Here is an 18,148-nt window from a genome sequence, read left to right on the forward strand (position 1 = left end):
ATTTTGAGCCTTCTCTCCGCTCCTCTCTACTCCTGCTTCCTGGTAAACAATGGGAGAGGGATAATTGATCAAACAGCGAGGGAACCCTCTGAGCAGGGGAAGGTCACCGCCCGCTAGCCCAGCTCACTGGGAAGGGAAGGGGGAGGAGCTGGTGGTGGTAGTGGGGGGCATTTGTATGTGTCAATGTGTGCTGTTTCCGTTTCTGTGTGTGTCTACATGCAAACAATTATGAATGTGTTTTGTTTTGTGCGTGTGACCAACTGTGCAAAAAAATTAAAAGGCAGAGGTAGATACAGACAGATATTGGCGTGTGTGTGTGTGTGTGTGTGTGTCTGTGTGTGTGTGTGTGACAAGAAAAAGTGTGTGTGTGTGTGTGTGTGTGTGGGGGGGGGGGGGGACTCTGACGCTCTTGAGCTGCCATTTTTCTTTCCTGACAAAGACTCCATCTGCCACAGAGCCATTTGCTGCCTCCAGAGTCGGCAGAGCATTCTGCACGCCGCGTTCACCTTGATGTCACCTCTACACGGCTCACGCCTTGTCGACGCTCAACACACAGACACACACACACTGAAACAAACACACAAGACTATTCTTTTTCTTCTCTCACACACGTACACACACAGACAGTATATGTGTGTAATGGTTCTCTCATACTGACCAACACACTTTCAGTCACTGTCATACAAACTGTGTACTCTTTATTTCGCTCTCACGCACACACACACACACACACACACACACACACACACACACACACACACACACACACACACACACACACACACACACACACACACACACACACACACACACACACACACCCTTTCTCAATGTGTCTAGGCAGCGGCCCTCCCTTTCCTTTGCATGGCTGATATCACTGTGCAACCATCAGCGCTGTGCATTGTGGGAGTGTCTGTTGGGGCAGAGAGACGCGACAGGGGCTGAGGGATTCACACGCCTCTGAAAGACAGCCAGAGGGAGAGAGAGGCAGGAGGGGTGGGAGGTAGAAAAGAGAGAGAGATACGAAGGGGGCCGGTAACTGGAAATGAGAGATGGCATTTTAAAGAGGAAGCTGAATTTCACCTGCAATTACCGTAGCTCCGGGGCACATGGCTCGGTTAAGAGACATTTCATTCCAAAGCCACTGCGTATAGCTGCTGCACTGAGCCCTGAGAGACGCATAAAGAAGGAGGGAGAGAGAAAATAGAGCGGTGGAAAACTCTCCTCTGCCCAAGATGGCCCTTAGCAGATGCAGCGATGAAAAAGAGGAGGCAGCCAGGGATGTAACTGGTAAATGAAACCTAGCAGAAGAGGCGAGAGAGAAGGGGAGAGGAGAGGAGAGGAGGAAGAAACACGGACGGATAAAGAGACAGAGGAAGGAAAAAGGGTATCTCATTCAGCAGGCCCCAACCAGCCATCTGCACACCAGACCAGACAGCTGAACTGGGCCTCAGAGAGCACACAAACACACACAAACACATGCACCCGCAGACACCGAACAAAGAGCAAACTAAATCCAATAAACACCGATACTCACACTCTTGCAGTTAAGTACAGGGAAAGCTGGATGTGTTTAATGATTAATATTGTTCTTTGTATTCGTTATCATCTTTCCATGGAACCTCACTCTCTCTGTCTCTTCCTCTCTGTCTCTCTCAGAACTCCAAATGGAGCCATAATGGCTTCCCTGAGGCTCAATGTCCTGGCTAGTTTCACCAGGCACACTGCTGTGTTTCATAGGAGAAGTGTGACGGCACAAATACAGTAATGAGCTCTCACTGGGAGCCGGGGGCCTCCTGGCACTGCTAATGGCTCCTCTGGACTGAAGCTGTATCCAGGTTACAACCTGACCTGGCAAACAGGCCCTGCAACACATGGGTCCGGTAAGGAGAGAGCATACGCAAGCACAGGCACGCGTTGTAGTCAGAACGCAGGCTTCATAGTGGACTACGCGTTTGTGTGTGGGTGTTTGAAGTAAGTATGCAAGAGAAAAGAGTCACTGGGGAAGGGAGTTCAGGGGCAGCAAGCTGCAGAGGATGTCAGGAGACAAGAGCAGTGGTGTGACACCAGAAATAAAAGCAGGTGAAGATGTAGTTTGGCCATAAAGCAGCAGATAGATCCAATAAATGTAGAGGCTGTGATTGGGAAACAGCTGGTAAGGGGTGAAAGGTACGACACAGGCCTGTGTGAGACACTAACTATAATAAACAGCAACTTCACCAATCTGCTATCGGAAACAAACAGTTAAAGTTGAGCACAAAAGTGAAGCAAGCACAGCACATGAAACGTCACCGCAGCCGAGCAGGTTTTAACCTTTGTATCCAATAAAGCCTGCATTCCAAACGGAAGGACAGCCACGGGTTGTTATCTGACACAACCACGTCTCTTAGCAAACCTACAAAGCCATGATCAATGCAATTTACTATTTTATGAATGAGCCAGCAAAAATATATAATAGATTAGAAATTTCACTCAGCAAGATCGTAATGTAATTGGTAGATTTAAGTGCAAGGTTTGATCATCTCCTGTTTTCAAACCTAACAGTGAAACAGGCATTAGGCCTGAGTCAAAGGAGCTCAAATTGCAATCCCGTTTGTGCAGAGCTAAAAGGTTTGTGATGTATGGGGTTTAAAGGTCTACTTCTAATGTTTCATAAATTACTGCCATGCAATAATGTTACATTATGACACCGAAAACTCAGCATTTCGTGTCCGTCATCTTCCCTGTTCCACAGCGAACACACACACACACACACACACACACACACACACACACACACACACACACACACACACACACACACACACACACACACACACACACACACACACACACACACACACACACACACACACACACCGCTCTAGTTGTTGCCCTCTCTGGGAAAGCTCACAGCTTGGTTCTTTAGCTCCTGTTTTGTCTGGCCCTCCATTCAAAATGGCCCCCTCATGACCACGCATATTATCATTTGGGCAGGCAGCTCCCAAGTGGACTGAGGCTCCCGAGGAGCAAGCAGTGATTCATGGCACAAGGGTCTGTAAAAGAGCAGCTTCACCCCACGCTGCAGCCCTTCACAGGGACAAGGGGAGCGCAGGCTGTTTGGCAGTGGGAGCAAATCAAAAGTCTGGCTGGAAGAATAAACCCTGTTGAGACCACGTGGGCCAAGGGAGACATCAGGGGGACAGTCAGTGTGTGTGTGTGTGTGTGTGTGTGTGTGTGTGTGTGTGTGTGTGTGTGTGTGTGTGTGTGTGTGTGTGTGTGTGTGTGTGTGTGGACAGAGAGTTAGAGTGAAAAAGACAGTGACATGGACGGGTAAGCCCCAAACTAATGCTGGAGTGTGTCTGTTGAATCTACACTGCTCCTTAACCCGAGGACAATCCTGCAGCAGCTTTTTAACAATCTTAGCTCCGAGGCAAGTACAAAGTACTAAATGTTGAGGCGTTATCTCTAACACTTCCCCAATCTAACAGAGCACCAGTTTAAAGGGCACCGAGAAAAAGTCACTATGAAAAACAAAAGGGCTCGTGAATAAGAGCTGAAAAATGATAGTAGTTGCTAGGATGGATAAAGCTCTATACAGGTTGTGTGACAGGCAGTGAGAACTCAAATTCTTCTCCCTCAGGCTAGAAGGTGTAATTTCCCCTTTCACTGTCACAAGAGTCATGTAAAAAATTATCTGAAGCTCACAGACTGACTGCTTCAAGCTCATTTGCAATGCATGCATCTATGTATCTATGCATCTGCCCCCCCGTCTCTCTATCTATCTGTCTGTCTATCTATCAAATACTGCTGTCTTATAGCACACGGCAGGATGCGGATGGAAATGTTGGCCATGCTGGCCCCAAAGGACACACACACATACACACACACACGCACAAAGAGCAGACTACTGTGGGGCTGACGCAAGACTATCTCTGTCTCACGTGTCTCTCCCCTACGGCCGCCCGCTGCTCCTGACCTTCGAGATGTTTTTCTCTCTCCTTCTCCCTCTCCCTTTATTCCTCTCTATTTCACACTCACACAACACACGCGCAGACACACACTCCTCCCTCCTCCGCTGCACACCTCCCAGCGACTCAGTATTTTGTCATTAAAAGGCATAGCATTTCAAGCTTGGATCAAGCAGATGGGGCTGTGTAAGCATTGCTGCTCCTTCACGCAGCACCTTGGCTTAAGTACAGATAGTCCACACGTATTACAGCACCCCCCCCGAACGCGTGCACACAAACACGCATGTACACGCACAACCTTCCGGGAACCAGAGAATCAGCCCGGCTGTGGATGGCTGCTTCATGTGGGTACTATGCGTCTCAGCTGTGCAACGTGTCGCTGATGTCGCTGAATACCTTAAGACACGCACCACAAAACGAGACGGCTGAACGGCCGTATCATCTCTTAGCACAAAGCGTGTCCTGGTTAGTCATTCTTGTCCTAATATGTGAATTAGTCTTTTCTGGAAACCAATGGTTTGTGCCTTCTAGTGGCAAAGTACTGACAACAATACTCACATGGGGTTCAGTGGGTTCATACACACAATTACACACACGCACACGCATATGTGTAATATAATTATATCTATGTGCCATTAGACACATTTCTCAGTCTTTCTTTCATTTTCTTTCGCTCTCAACATTTGCATATTCCTTTGGGTGTTTGAGTTGAGCAGCTCTTTCCTTTTTCCTTCTCTTGTCTTCTAAGCAACAAATGTCAGCTAATTACACCATAGCTGTTTGGATGAGCTCCATTTTTCCCTGTGTTCTGCTGTGCTTGTTCTCTACGGGGCTGCAGGAAGAGTCAGGCAGCCAAGACACCAGTTAAGAACAGACAGCGGTGGGGGTTGAGCTACAAGGCTGCAACCCCCCCCAGAAATCTATTCCCCAAGGGAATTCATCAATACTTATCACAAATGATACAACCAGCTTGCACCAACCTGCGGGGGATATAATGCATCATTCACAGCAAGAAATGAAGCAGTAATGGTTAGACCTGATAGAATCAGGTCTGGTGGAGCACACACCTAAAGAGTCACAGGTTTTAAAAAAGGTATTTCCCTGAGCTCTGCATTCACTATTTCAGAAAAGATCCCATTTGATCTTGTGACACACTTGTAGGCACAAGGCCGTCAAGTCAAACAGGAGAAAAAAAGTGCAAGTCATTGTCTGTGTGCAGAACAACAAACTGCCACCTTGGTGTGTGTGAAGTGAAGCCTTGAGGACGCAGCCGCGCCCCTGAGTACAGCTAGCTCTCACACACACAGAGTGAGAAAACAGGAGAGTAAGGGGAAAGAATAAAGCCGCACGTCGCATTGAGCATGAACGACTAAACACGAGCCAGGACCCTAACCTACAAGCACCGCAGGGCACAGTTAACAACCATTTACACTTGCCACTGGGTTAGAACACATAGCAAAGAGGGATGTTTATTGGGCGTGTATGTTTCAGACAAATATTCTGATTAGAATGGGAGAAATCTAATTAATTGCCTGATTCACTGAATGAACTAAATTTGTAACGTAATCATAACAACTGCTTTTCAAGGGGCTCTTGTCAAATTTAATTGGGGGAGAAAAAAAAAAACATCCTCTTTCACTGAATGAATGAAAATCAAATTAGGCCTGAAACTGGAGGAGTCTGCAAGTTTGTTCTAGTGTTCCATAGTAGGGCCTGTAAAGGCAGAGGTGTGTAACAATACGCATTTCTAAAAGTCACACATCAACTGTTCCGTAAAATGCAAATCCTATATATACACCACAGAGTGAAGAAGAGGATATACGAATAATCTTTAGTACACTGTGTACTTACTGTTAGAGATGTCTTCAGCTCTTTGACATAACTGCTGTAACACCTAGAGAAAAAAAAGCAGAAACAAAAGATTGCTGCGGTTAAGGTTAAAAATACAAGTCACAGGAATAAAATCTGTCCACAATATGCTTTGATTTGTATGATAGCAAAATAGTTTAGGATTAATATACAGTGTGACACACACACAAACACACACACACACACACACACACACACACACACACACACACACACACACACACACACACACACACACACACACACACACACACACACACACACACACACACACACACACACACACACACACACACACACAGTGAGTCTCTTCCTTCCCAAGCCCTTTCTTGCAAAACCTGTTTGTTAGAAATGGATCTAGACATTAGAGCTTTGAGTGAGGATATTTTCCCCAAACACAAGACAGTTCTTGCAGAGAACCAAGCCTTGCCAGTGTTCTCACGCCCATCTTTCAAGCACTGTCTCTAAGGCCCTCCTTTGCTCTTACAGCCTGAGCCTAATCTCTGCAGCTCACCATAACAGATGCCACCCTAACATGTATATCTTACTACACACACAGATTGTGCTTTTGTTTGTTTATGCTAATATATACTTATTGTACAATATGAATGCTGGTCAGGCTGGTGCACAACCGCATGGCAGGTTTTTGCATTGACAGTGTAATCGTGTCAGAACATGTGTGCACGAGCTTAGATGGCCAACAATACATTCAACTTCAAACCTACTTCAACATTTACACACAGCACCACAGCGCTCTTATGAAATTTCCAGACACACACATGCACACGCAGTGTTACTGTGAGTGTGGGTAGCTATCTAACAAGGTTTTGTTGACAGTAAACACATCCATCTGGTCAACAGCAACAGAACCAAGTCTGGTGGATGCTTAATCGGCACGGACGTGGCCTATTACAAAGATATATCTCTGTTCTTCCTTCAAAGGTTGAATATCGTGTTTGCTTTAAAATAGCCGCGTATTTTCGCTGCAAAGTTGAAATAATTTCTGTAAATGTCACTTGTTGCATTGACTGCTGTGATGAAAGAAAGCAGCACGGCTCTCGAGCCTAAGTGATTTTGTCTTTCCAGGTGCCCTCGAGTCATGTCAAAGCCTGTGGCACACACTGCAACGTACATCTGCCATTACAGCTCCATTTATCACTGAGCAGAAATCACCCAGTCTGACTGTGTTGATAATCACCACACTGATCGAACTGTAATGGTCCCTTTCCACAGCCACGCTCTCATCCAGACAGACAGACAGACAGACAGAGACAGACAGACACGCGCACACAAGAGAACAAGACACACCAATACTTTGATAACTCATCGCAGTGATAATGATAACAGAGAGCCAGGTAGGCTGAATTCATCTTCAGCTTTTTCATAAAGGCCTATTAGTGGATGATTAAAGGATCCCTGCTCATAGGGCTTCAGCACAGAAAATGATTTGCCAGCCATGAAGCCAGAGAATTACACTGGATAAGAAAGCCAGTGCTGTCTGCCATCATTTGCTTGACTGAGAATCCGGCTGTTAGTCTATTAACCCCATTTTGTTGTAAGATCTTACCATTTTCACATCAGTGGTGAAGGATGGAACATCACAAACACACACTTTTTTCCTAAGCTTTTTTTAACTACAGTGTCACTATAGGTCATGAGGGTTAGGGCTACAGATAACAGTTATCTTCATTATTGATTAATCCGCAGTTTATTCTTAAGATGTTCCCTCAGATAGCACACAGGATAAAAACAGAACAGAAATAGGAACAAGTAGAATATTTTGCTCAGAAGAATAATGTCAATATTGTTTTAATTAATCCCAATAATGAAACATGCAGGTTTGTTCCTAGTGATCATTACGAATATTTGAGGCAATTGTTTTTGATTTTGTTAATGACAAAAAGGTATTTGCTCTTAAATAACAAAACTACTCTAATATAAAAAAAGACTACAATTGTTTTTCACAGGAGCAAAAGCAGGATGACCTAAGCATACATTTAATGATAAATATATTTATTATGGTATTAAAAATGACCTAAGTGAAATGACAATATAACAAATTACTGCACCAAGTTATGTTGGAGAATTTGTTAAAACACAAATGTTAGTTCATAATAGCAGTCATTAGTTACTAATTTCCATTTAATTAACATAAAAAAAAACAAACTAAAAAACAAGACTCCTCTTCAAAGTTCTAATTACCAGCATTTGCAGCCCAGGCATGTTGGCACGTAGGCTGCATACAGCCAGTTGTGACGCCTCTCTGAATTGTCTTACTTGTTTGGTTTGCCTGATCTACAGCCCTTGGCTCAGCCACACAGATGTTGACTTGACTTTGGGAGCCACACAGGGGCTCTCAGGGCTGAATACGACTACGTGCACCAGCCACGGAAAGACACAAAGACAAAGAAATGGAAAGAAACAAAGCGAGCTAGAAAGAAAGGTCACACGGCGTTGTGCGTGGGGCCGTCTTTACAAAAAAACTCTGTTGGTACTCGAGCTCGGAAAACAAGTGTACTCTGAAAATACACATATTGAGATTGGCCTAAAATCCCTGGCTTTTTAATTATTGATGCCTTGTTAGAAGAGCGACACTGGTGAGGTGTTTGTCTCTGTTGTCTCCCTTGATCTCTGGCACACCGGGCCCTGTGGGAGAGAGAGAGAGAGCGAGCGAGACTTGGCCGCAGACATTTTCCTGAAGCCCCCAGAACAAAACAGGCAAGTCTTGACAGTCTGTCCGCCACCGAGTCGTCACACAATCAGTTGCAGGAAACCAATCCCTAAATAGCAGTGATTCATCTCTTCATCACACACAAGGCCAGTACACAGTGCACAAAGACGCTCTCTCTTCCCCTCTCTCTCCCTTCCGTGTCTTACCCTATCTGTCTCAACCCCTTCCCCCCAGTGTGGTCTCTCATGCTGCTTAAAAATAAGTGCTTCTCCCAGCTTTCTTTGCCCTGTGATTTACTGGTAGTGTTTAACTGCAGGGCAGCATCTTTTATCGTTACATGATCTGAGGCTGAGAGCTGACAAAATGAAATCTCTGTGCAAGTACCTTTGTATGTGAGTAAGTGTATGTTCGGGGCAAAGTGGGGAACAAGTGGAGGAATAAAGAACTTGTGTAGGAAACGTTTGTCTAAGTGTAGTTTGAATTTTCGCAGCCTTCTGCTGCTGCTGCTGTGTATATGTGAATATACTGTGCGTGTTTGTCATTATAGTAAATGTTTTTTTTCCTTGTCTTGATGGAGCAAATGCTATCTCAAGGGAACTGGTTACAGTGTAAAATCGCTTTGAAAACGCCAAAAAGCTCAGAACATTAGTGCAATACATTTGTGAGAGCTACGACGTACACGAACTGCCAGACTTGGTTGTGTGCCTCCATCTCTTTGTCTGCGTATGCATGAGTGTTTTTGTGTTGCCAAGATAACTCTCCTCTTAATGGCCGAGTGGCTGCTGCTGCATTAGCCAATCCATTTCCTTTTCTTGCTATTTTCTTTTTTTTGTCTGAGTGATAAATCTCGACAGCGCCGCATCTACCTGGCCTTGCTGGTGACTGTCAGCGGTTGCATTTGAACAATGATATCAGTGCAGTATGTGATCAGATCATCACCAGTGAATAATCAGGCTAGCACAAGCCCACACAACAGGTTTAGCGTATCGTTACAGCCTTGATGATCCATCAAGATGACGTGTGAAGGTCAGAGCAGCCGTGACCAACACAGCTGTCACATCTCCTCCCAGCACCCTTTTGGCTAAGTGGCCTTCCAAAACATTTAGCACAAAATCTGGCCAAGTGGAGAGCAGCAGGGCCAAGGCCAGCAGAACATGCCTATAACCCAGGTCCGTATCGTGACACAATTACCACTCCATATAATAGCACATACTGCTGAGGAGGCAAACCCGAGCTGGCCGCTCTAATGACATTGCAGCTATAAGGAAACGCTTGGTGTACCCCGACGAGAAAAACATTTTGACATCCATTAGTAGCAGGTTTCAAAATTTAATTCAACATCCAATATAGTCGCAGTTCTAAATGACTACCAGCTCTGTTGAAAGAGGGGATAAGGCTACAGTGGAGCTGAGTGGAGAGCAGATGTGAATCCACTTTGATTTCAATGCCTGTGTGTCTGTGGAGCTTCTATTAAATGGATCTGCTGTCTCCTTGATCAAGGGAGTCAATAAAGGGCCAGTCCTGTCAAACCCCTCAGGGGGAAGTGTATGCACATATGTGTCTGTGTGTCAGTGTGCATGTGCATGTGTAGACAAATCTGTGGTTGTTTGGAAATATTTTATTTAAACCTTTGTGAGCACATTTTGGATGGCTCTAAAAACTTCAAAGGGCTGCTGAGTGTTAAGGCTTGATTTTAGGTGTAAGGTTAGAATAAGGTTTATATCAAGGCGGTTTAGGAGGGATGAATGTCCTCACAGCTTTAGGAAGACAAGCACGTGTGTGTTTGTGTGTGGTTGTGTGTTATGGACAATATTTGAAGTACTCTGACAGGTGAGTGATTGAGCGCTTTCATTTCCCTCCAGCGACAACAAGGCGCGCACACACACACGCACACGGTGGAGGATGGAGAGAGAGTGAGAGCTGTTGTTTCCTAAAGGATGCTGCTCCTGCCTGCATGCTTAAATTAGCTCTAAATGTTTGGATTACACACAGGAACTCTCACAGAGGATTTAGAAGCCATAGCCTAGAGTCCAAGGAATGTGTGGATGTTTCCATCGACATCCGCACAGACATGTTACACTTAGACACAATGTGAACATGCAGCATGTGGCTTGAATATCACCCCTGTACAGTGCTGTGCAAATGATTTAATAGACTGTGGATCCATCTAGCTCAAACGACACATGGAAAGAAGCATTTGAAAGCACCGCGTCGTTCATTCATCGGGTTTCTGCTGTTTTTTCACATTGTGCTTTCATTTAGGAGTTGTCGTCTCTTCCTGTGCATGGGGGAAGGATAGGATATGCTAGCAGACACGGAGACAGGAGGAGAAAAAGAGAAGAGGAATGAGGGAGGTCAGCACCCCCAGTCTCAGATAAAGGCCCTCTCCCTCCCTTCTGCCTCGGCTTTCGAAGCCCCTGCCAGGATCGAGAGGCGTCTCACGTTACAGCTGTCTCTCAGTGTCATCGTTCAGAAACAGAGCGCACAAGTGAGAGAAACAGACAGAGGGAGAGGGAGAGACAGACAGACAGAGTGGGGGAAAAGTGGGACAATGCCACAGCCCGAGCAGGGCTAGGCTTTCATGGCCGGACAAGAGAAAAACAACAGCGGCAGCAGCAGCAGCACATTCAGCTGGATGAGGAAACCCTTGTGGTTTTGGTTCCCTGGTAGTGTTTCTTAATAATAATGTAATGCAACATACATTCACACTACAATACCGAAGTGTTTCAGTGCCACTGAAATGTGCCTTGACCTTTTCAAGACAAATTATTTTGAAATGCAGTGTGAACAGAGCTAGTCAGATCATTTCCTCCCCACCACCTGGGACTAACTGAACACTGACAATTTCCTAAGAAGAAAAAGGGGAAATTAAATTTTTAATGCCTCGTTTTGTGTGCGGTGAGAACGAAAAGGAGAAACACTATAGTCAAGAGAAGAAGCTGCATGCTATAGGGCCTCAGAGGATTAGACACTGTTGAGTCACCTCTCCTTACACAAGTACCCTGTTTAACCCCAAAATGCTAAAAACGGCAGCTTGTCGTGGGTCCAGTAATGACTAATCCAATGACTGCCAGCATCTAAGGCCACGTAGGTCTGTCCCAAGATGAGGTCAAATTAAATGTGAGAAGGTTTACTCCAAACTGTAGCACACTGAGGTCTAATTCTATTAGCGTGGTGTGTGTAAAAGCTGTCTCTGACTAAAATAAAACTAGCACACAGTCCAGCACTTCCTTCATATTTGTTTTCCCCCTATCTTTGTCATTTCTCATGGTGTTCCGCAGGAGTTAAATATTTAAAATTCTGGCTAAGCGTGGAGCAAGCTTTGCCAGCGCAGCTAAAATAAAAAGCCTTTGTGGCAGCAGTGACCAGATTTTAAATGCTGGAGAAGATCAATAAATGGGGGCTGTCAAGGCGCAATCTCATGCCTTTGTGCGTGTGTGTGTGTTTGTCCCTAAGCGTAAAGGCCCATGTTCCGATAAACAATGTTTGTGCGCATAGATGTTTGTGTGTATGCGTGCGTCTTAACACCCATCAACACTCACAGCTCCCCTGCCTGCTACAAGCTATTCTATAGTATCATCAACAACCCCACTGACCCAGGAGGCACACCAATAGAGAAACCAATATTGTTCCCATTTCCACATGCGAAACCTTCTTCCTATTTCTTTTCCATTCCCAATATTTTCCCCATCTGAGTGCAGTGTATTTATACAGTTCTACACAAGAGCGTAAATAGAGGCCCCTTGCTAGAGACTGAGACTGTCAAAGCGTGGTGAACATCAAACTAAATACTATTCTGCCATTTTCATAATGATGTTTCTGCAGAAATAAAATGATGGGCACCTAAACATGGCAGAGGGGAGAAAGGTTTCTCAGAAAAACAACATCCCTAACATTATTTTATACGGTTGAATCCAGCCTAGATCAACTAATGTCTGGCTTTCATGTAGTCAGACATTAAATCAGTGCATCCACCTCACAACATTATAGCTTTCTTTGCTATGTCATGAACATGTGGTTGAGACTGAAAGTGACGTATGAGAACTTGTTTGCATGCTGTTCTTTGGCTCCTCCAAGCAACCGGTACATATGTATTTTCACCTCCTCACTAACGTACTGAACAAAAACAGCCCTGAAGTGGAAAAAAAATCATCAGGACCTTTTGAGACTTCATTAAAAGAAACTAGCCTGGACTTTTCAAACAAGGCATCTCTTTGGAGGGGAAAACCAACCTTTTCACCTTGCTGGTGGAAAAACAGACATCCCAACGAGACAGAGCATGCACAAACAACCTTGACTTTCATCAAGGAAATTCTCACATTGAATGATAAATAGAGGCCCAGGGGACGAGCAGCAAAGAAGCAGCTTATCGCCTTTCCCTCCCAAATTTGGCCGCTCTGTCTTCTGTGTCCTGAAAGTCAACGCAGGGTGACCAACGTGCACTTTACACTGCTTATTGTTCAGTAATTAATCCACCGTATGTAATCCACATAGGAATGTAGAGAAAGCTAAAATGGGTGATGATTTGTTTAGTCTTAATTAGGAGTTAGGATTGCTCACTTTCTACAACAGGAGGCACATGTGCCCAGTTCCATTAGCTCTGTTTTCAAAATACAGCCGCATTTCTGATTATGCAGAGACACACAAGCAGATATTTCTCCTCCAAGACAGCTGCCATGTTTGAAAAAGGCTGTCGCTAAAAGCTGCTGTCACTGAGCATGCACTTTAGACAATTATTTGTGTACCCTGATGATTATCAGGACATCCAATGAACATGCAGCATTACCAAAATAGCAAGGTAACATAAGGTTAGGTAGATCATCTGAGAGCTAACCGACTTTCCAGCTGAGCGGACATTACCCTGTGAGGCCGTGTAAACATGTATCAATAGGCTACCTGCATGGGCCTGACGCAACACAAACCAGCACACTGTCACGGACAAGAGGAATTCATCTACTACTTAGAACCATTTAGGTCTTTTTCTAAAGTGTGGAGTCTTCACAAAACACCATCAATCCTACGATTAGACTCTACCTCAATCGTGTTTACATCGCCATTTTTAGTACATTACTTCATGTGTCCTCATTGATTTCTAAGTATTTCTGTACAAGTGTGTTTCAGTAAAGACTGATACACTGACGGGAATAAGAGGAGAAATATGATCAAGAGTCTGTCTAACGTTCGTTCCTGAATGATCTGGTTAACACAGAGCAGACCTCTACTTCCTCTCTAAATTTCACAGCTCTGTGTCAGCGCTAACATGCGGAGATTTGACAGGGCTCCCAGATGGCCGTTTTTATTGTTTGTAGCGCTGATTAATCTCTGTCTAAATATAAAGTGCCATGAAATATTTACTCTATTAGGAGTTATCCACAGACTGATATTTGAGCACAATATATAGACCATGATGAATATATACATTTGCATTTGGTTTATTTTTCTCCCATTACATTACATATTTTTCACAATGTGGACATACGTGTTAATATGAACTAAATCTGTATTACATGTAAAACTGTCAGTTTAGTGTGGTCCTCGGTGCAGCTGTAAACACCGTTCCTTGATTCTAATAAAAGATATTTTAATTAGCGTCTTCACAGTCAGGTGGACAAGCAACCTTAGGTGTATGTTAGTAAAGCATTTAGTTTATTCTTGCACTTTTTCTACAGCAGTTGGACCCTCACGTGCCAACTGTGTGACAGTTGGCACAAGTGAAAAGTTTTGATTATTATCAAAATGTGGAACTGAGAACTAGTCACACATTACAAGCATTTTTCAGACCAGCAGTGTTGGCTTTATTCAACCAAAACGGGCTGAAATAGCATGTTGTGGCAAAAACACTTATGCACAATCACATAAAACTTCCACATTCCAGTCATACCTGACAGCATATTTATGTCACCCTTCTAGTCAAAGCCAAATCTCAGTAAAATGTTTTTTAACGTGAAGTCTCGTGTGACATAATTGATACATCATGTGCGCCTAATATCTAATTTTCAAAAGAACATACAGCATGGTTTCCTTTCAAAACAAAAAGATAGTCCTATATTCAACAATAAAGGATTATAAAGACTACCGCTTTGTGTGCACATGGGATTGTCTTCTGAAAAGCTGTCCAAGTTCTGTCAGATTCAGCACCCCCAGACACAGAGCTCATGAACTTAATTTCACCTAATCAGCTTAGTCAATAGCAACCATTTGCTGTGACTTTGGTAGACATGCAAATAGGGCTTAACTATGTCTATGCTTAATTCCTGAATGTTCAAGTCAAGCAGAAGTCCTCCTTTATCTCTTCAAAAAACAACAGTCCCAATTTGACAGAGAGGGGGACAGAGAAAAAAAGAACGAGGGAGGGCGGAAGGGGGGAGAGAGAGAGAGAACGAAACTCCAGCGGAGAGTTGATTTTTTTTCCTGGCCTGGCAAGGAGAGACATCTCTGATTTGAGTATGCTTGAGGTAGCACAGTGTGCTTTCATTTCAAACCAACATGGCAAACAAACTACGACAGATTTGTTCCCCTTTTTTCACTTTTGCTCCTGCTCACTCTCGCTCAAAATTATGGGCCAAAACACGCTGCACAAATATATTAGTCCTTGTTATTGGTTTGTATGCTCAACTGCTGCACTTACACACACATACTCTCACGAGAGCATGCGCAAGCACACACAGTCAAACAAATCTGCACAAAATGACACTAACAATAGACAGTTGTAATAGTGGTAGGAAACTGGGAGACACTGTTCCGTTTCAATTCACTGATACCACTAATGGCTTCTTAGCAGCTCCATGAAATCAAGCAGCTGTCATGTAGATGCATCAGCAGTGAGAGGAGGGAGAACCATCCCCATAAGGGCAGAGGCACCGCGCCTTCATGTTTGGCTAAACATCTGCTCCTCTGCACTCCAGCTTTGCAGCAATAAACGGGCAAACAAAAGAGGTGGGAGGTGAAATGATCACATTTTCCATTTCAAAGCATTTGTTTGGTTTGTTTTCTTCCTCCCTCCTAATTCTGTAACAGCTTAGAGAAAATACGGAAGAAAGTAAGATCAAGTTTGTTTTGTTTTTAAACTGCGAAGGACAACGGGAATCAATGATCTACAGAAAAACCTATTGTAAGATGGATGACAGAAATTAAACAAGGTCACCATTTTCTAGTCACGAGATAATTCTTTCTGTGAAGCACCTCATCTCTAAACAGTGTGTGTGTGTGCGTGTGTGTGTGTGTGTGTGTGTGTGTGTGTGTGTGTGTGTCGATAGACGCATGTGTAAGCGCATGTTTTAAAGATGTCATTCTTGCCAATCAATCAATCACACGTCAGCTACACCTGTATGACAACAGTGCACCAATTTACCGACACCAGTTTCCATAAAGGCCAATAAACAAGCTACATTTCACCATCCTGTAATTATTTCAAACAACTTTATGGTTAAAACAATCTCGGTTCATTTTTTTCTGGCAGTCGCACTCAGGTACATTATATTTGGACGGTCTTCCCACAATATGATTGTCTGTAATTAATACGCTTCACTCCCCTCCTGCTTCCTTCATTCATTCATTCACTCACGTTCAGACGCAAGCATAACATAAAGCTCAGAGCAAACACGTACAACATGATATTTGTGCAAACACACGTCTATCTGCGGCTCATTAGAAGAGGCGCACCACGTCCACTCGCACGTCCGCAAAGCCGCGATCCTGGCACCAGCCGGCTGTATAATGGCGATTTAAACGCAAACTCCCCTCTGTGACACAAAACTGCCTTCAAATCATCGCCGGTAATCTAACAAATCACCTTCAGTTCCTGTTTTTACAATATAACACCCAAGCGTCGCGATGCACCGCGTCATTGTTTGTTTTGCTAACACTGTCTTAAAACTTTGGTAAAACTTGCGCAAAAAAACGTGGATCCATTTCCTTTAAAAGTAGCCTGTGTTTGTCTGGGAGAGAGAGGGGACGAGGTGGAGAGAGAGCGAGCGAGAGAGCGAGCGAGGAGGGAGAAAGGGGGGGGGTCGAATTTAAAGTAACCAAGATGGCGAGAGGCTTGTTGTTTTGGAAGGGGCAGAAAAAAATGGAGGATATTGTAATATACACAAAGGGATAAATTTCAACAACTCGGCCAAGCGGCTGCTAGCGTGTCTGCGTGCAGCTCGGTTTGAGGAAGCGACCGCGATAGCAGCGCCCCCCTCCTCCTCCTCCTCCTCCACCGAGCAGGCTGGCCAGCGACGCGGCTAGCACGAAAACAGCCCAAAGTCTCCAGCAAAACACAAATTAATAGTATATATGTGTGGGCTAATGTGGAAGTAGCGGGATTTATTTGTGTGTTTGTGGCTAATTGTTTTATTTCCGCGTCGAGGGACTGTTAAAGTGGACGGTCTTTAACGGACCGACGGCGGTCCAGCGCCGCGTAGTTAGTTAGCGTTAAACATCCAGCACACACACACACACACACACACAAACTACGCAACCAAAAATCGACAACTGTGCGTTTTTAAAACGGCCGATAACGCAAAGCAGACGACACAACGGCCCCGTGTGAAAAGTTTAATTTCCCGACGATTAAACAAGTTGTGAAATGGAGCTGCCGGGCAGCGAGAGCCGGGGAGAGGGACACAAAAGACGGTTCCCGGTGGCAGGTCAGCGCTCGCAGCCGCGCAGGGAAAACGCTTCGCTTCCCATTTGAAACGGGACAACTTTGGGATTTTTCCCCCGAATGTAACGACCGGACGAACGGGAGAGAGCCGGTGGACGGATTCCACCGTGAAAACGACAACAACAAACTCCGTGTAACCCAGTTTACTGGCTGAAAAAGCGAGGAAACTACACGCCAAGGCAGCGCTGCGCAGGTCGTCCATGCTGCGATGAGTGGAAATAAAACACTTACCTTGTTTTAGTTTCGACACTTTACTTATCTCCAGCCTGGGTTTTTAGTTCGAATAACACTTCGGCTCGTCTTCTCCTCGCCTTTTTCCCCCTTGCTCGGTTTTGGCTGCGAAAGAGGTCGGGGACGAATGATAAAGAAGGGAATTGGGCAGTAATTGAGTCTCAGTGTGTGTGTGTTAGTTACTAACAGCAGATTGAAGGAGACTCTTCTCAAGGTTTATTCAGCTCCACTTCAAGGAACCGACCTGACGTCAGCTCACTACTGCCACACAAAGAAAACTTATTATTTGTGCAGCGGCCGTAGTAAAAGCGAGCATCCAGTTATTGACCGTTATTACTTTACGCAGGCACGTTGCGGAAACTTTATTTATCGTGTTTATCTCCAGTTGTGCGCTATTAGAGTAAACAAACAAACAAAGTGCACATAAACAAAATGTGAATAATCATATTTTTTCGAAACTGAAAGTCCTGTTTTCTACAACCTGAATTGTTTTTTTTAATTAATATTATGCAAATTTTTATTTACATTTTGTACTTGAAAGGTGGATTTTGCCGTTTTTTTAGGCGACTGACAAAATAAATATATCATTATTGACATTCCTCCTTTTAATTATTGTTTTTTTTTATTAAAACATTTACTTACTTTTCTGAATGTGAACTTTATTACAGTTTGCTAAAATCTATGTATGTATGTATGTATGTATGTATGTATGTATGTATGTATGTATCTATCTATCTATCTATCTATCTATCTATCTATCTATCTATCTATCTATCT

The 18,148-nt window shown here is 44.2% G+C and overlaps 1 protein-coding gene across 11 annotated transcripts in view; it reads right to left on the bottom strand.

Moving 5' to 3' along the window:
* baz2ba (bromodomain adjacent to zinc finger domain, 2Ba) overlaps positions 1 to 17,903 on the bottom strand; it is a 61,838-nt gene extending 43,935 nt beyond the window's left edge. For 6 of the 11 annotated variants that reach the window (XM_029143422.3, XM_029143415.3, XM_041070010.2 and 3 more), the window contains exons 1-2: positions 17,372 to 17,903; positions 5,802 to 5,844 (exon numbers count right to left, since the gene is read on the bottom strand). The gene's annotated coding sequence lies outside the window, so the exon portion shown is untranslated. The remainder of the gene's footprint in view (positions 1 to 5,801; positions 5,845 to 17,371) is intronic. The other 5 variants (XM_029143424.3, XM_029143421.3, XM_029143423.3 and 2 more) reach the window with 2 other exon arrangements.
* Positions 17,904 to 18,148: the final 245 nt, after the last annotated feature.

Source organism: Betta splendens, chromosome 3, assembly GCF_900634795.4.
Source record: "Betta splendens chromosome 3, fBetSpl5.4, whole genome shotgun sequence".
NCBI classification, from domain to species: domain Eukaryota; kingdom Metazoa; phylum Chordata; class Actinopteri; order Anabantiformes; family Osphronemidae; genus Betta; species Betta splendens.